We start from the raw sequence: 2,843 nt of genomic DNA, 5'->3' as shown, positions 1-2,843 counted from the left end.
AGTCCCGCGACTGGCCTGGGCCCCTTGGCGAGACCGCGTCTCTGTCATAAACCAAAAAGCCACCGGGGCGGGCGGCGTGCGGCTATGGTTCCGGCCACTGGGGAGGCCGAGGCGGAAGGATCTCCGGAGCCCAGCGGCTCGCTCCATAGTGGCCGTGAGCGTGCCACTGCACTCCAGCCTGGGCGACAGGGGAGACTCCGACTAAAAAAAAGAGTTGAAAAAGAAATAGTACAGTGTAGTTGGGCGCGGGGACTCATGCCTGCGATCCCAGCACTTTGGGAGGCAGAGGGTCGAGATCAGCCTGGGCCACTTGGCGAAACCTCGTCTCTACAATAAATAAAAAAATCCACCGGTCATGGTGGCGCATGCCTGTCATTCCAGCTACTTGGCAGGCTGAGGCAGAAGGGTTGCCTGAGCCCAGCAGTTGGAAGCTTCGGTGGCCGTAGCATGCCACTGCACTGCAGCCTGAGCAACAGAGTGAGACTCTGACTCGAAAAAGATGGGGGTTTTGCAGCTCCCGCCTCAGGAGCTTTGGTGACCTGCAAACCCAGTTTGGGGAGATGGGAGGCCAGTGCTGGAGGCCACGGTGTGGGGGCGCTGCGGTCGTGGCCAGCTGCACTCAGCCCTGAGACCCAAAGCTGTCTTTTTTTTTCTTTCCGAGTTGGAGTCTCACTCCGTCGCCCAGGCTGGAGTGCAGTGGCATACTCACGGCCACCTCAGTATCAAGCTGCTGGGCTCTGGCGATCCTTCTGCCTCAGCCTTCCAAGTAGCCGGAACTACAGGCGCACGCTACCACGCCCGGCTAGTTTTTGATTTATTGTAGAGAAGAGGTCTTGCCAATTTGCCCAGGCGGGTCTGGAACCCGCGGGCTCAGGCAACCCACTCACTTCGGCCTCCCAAAGCGGGGGATTACAGGCTGAGCCACCGAGCCCAACCCAGAGCTGTCTTTGAATCTCCACTTCCGTCTCCGAAACTGGGGAAGCCACTAATCTCCTCATGACGCACAGAGATGCTCGGGAGGTTGTCTGTGCCCCTCACACTCCCAACACCTTTAGAAGTCCAGCTGGGCTTAGATAGGCAAGGTCAGCTTTTCCAGATTGGATGAGGGTCAGGGGGGAGTTTCAAGGGGCAGCACCAGTGGGGGCCAAGGCTGGGGTGCGAAACAATGGGGTGTCTGCTGGGAAAGGCTTTGTTTTTATTTTTATTTATTTATTTATTTTTTTGAGTTGGAGTCTCACTCTGTCGCCCAGACTGGAGTGCAGTGGCCACTCCCGGCCACCGCAGCCTCGACCTGCTGGGCTCTGGCGATCCTTCTGCCTCAGCCTTCCGAGTAGCTGGAATTACAGGCACGCGCTACCACGCCTGGCTGATTCTTTGATTTATGGTAGAGATGAGGTCTCGCTGCCCAGGCGGGTCTCGAACCCGCGGGCTCAGGCAATCCACTCACCTCAGCCTCCCAAAGGCGTGGGATTACAGGCTGAGCCACTGACCCCGGCTTGTTTTTATTTTTATAAGAGAGGAGGCCAGACGTGGTGGCTCACACCTGTAATCCCAGCAATTTGGGAGGGTGAGGTGGGAGGATTGTTTGAGCCCAGGTGTTCAAGACCAGCCTCGGCAGCATAGTGAGACCCTGTCTCTACAAATAAACAAAAACAAAAATAAACCAAAACCACCTGACATGGTGTTGTGCCTGGAGTCCCAGCTACACAGGAGGCTGAGGTGGAAGGATCACTTGAGCCCAGGAGGTCGAGGCTGTGGTGAGCCATAATGGTGTCACTGCACTCCTGGGTGACAAAGCATCGGCCTGGGTGACAAAGCAGGACCCTGTCTCTAAACAAACAAACCAACCCCCCCCAAAAAAACCAACCAAACAAAAAAGAGTCTCGCTCTGTCTCAGGCTGGAGTGCAGTGGCAGGGTCATAGCTTACTGCACCCTCAATCTCCTGGACTCAAGCCGTCCTCCTGCCTCAGCCTCCCAAAGCACTGGGATGATGCACTTGAGCCATCGCAGTCGGCTTGGTTTTGGGAAGGCAAGACGTGAGGACTAAGGCTGGCGGGAGTGGGGAGGGTCCAGGCAGGAAGAGGAACAGTCGTGGCTGTGTTTGGGCAGCAGAATCCATGCCAGGAGATGGGAGGCCAGCGGGAGGCTGTTGATGAGAAAGGAGAAAATATGTAAAGCAAATGTAGTCATAGCTCAAAAGCAGAAGTGGTCTGTGCCAGGAAGTTGTCTGTCATGCTCACCGCCGCCTCCCTGTCACCGAGGCTTCAGGACCAGCCTCCTCCATGTACCTGGCCTCCAAACACGCTCTAGAAGCCAATGTGCCATATCCACCCTATGTATTTTACAGTTGGAGAAATAGAGTCTCTGGGAGGCAGGGAAATTACTTGCCCAAGGGCACACAGCCAGAAGACACAGAAAACAAACCCTGACTCCCAGTCCTGTCTATTCTCCTCAGATCACTTAGGTGTTGGATAATTCATACTAAAGTGTGATTGATTGATAGATGCCACTCGAAGTAGATTTTATTTTTTTACTGGAAGCAGTAAGGTTCTTCTCTGGGGGTCTTGCCAAACATCCCTAGATATTCCTAAGCAGATTGACCTATTTGATCGATGTGGAAGAGAGGCTCAGAGACTCTCTTCATATCAGGGCCACAGAGTGTGCTGCTTTGGGGGGACATCATGAAAACATGTCCCCTCTAAATAAAGGGCCAGACACTGGCCCCAGCCTCTTGTGTCCATGTGACTGATGTTGCTAGAGCTTCCGATTTTTCAAGAGGAAACTGACATATAGATTTTTGTGTAAAAACGAGCAGCTGTCTCAACTTTGAGGAAGGAATAAA

This window comes from Carlito syrichta, unplaced genomic scaffold (genome assembly GCF_000164805.1).
Source record: "Carlito syrichta isolate Samal-C Ts95f unplaced genomic scaffold, Tarsius_syrichta-2.0.1 Scaffold312222, whole genome shotgun sequence".
Classification (NCBI taxonomy): Eukaryota; Metazoa; Chordata; class Mammalia; order Primates; family Tarsiidae; genus Carlito; species Carlito syrichta.
The sequence above is the reverse complement of the archived record's forward strand: the minus strand, read 5'-3'. Positions refer to the sequence as shown.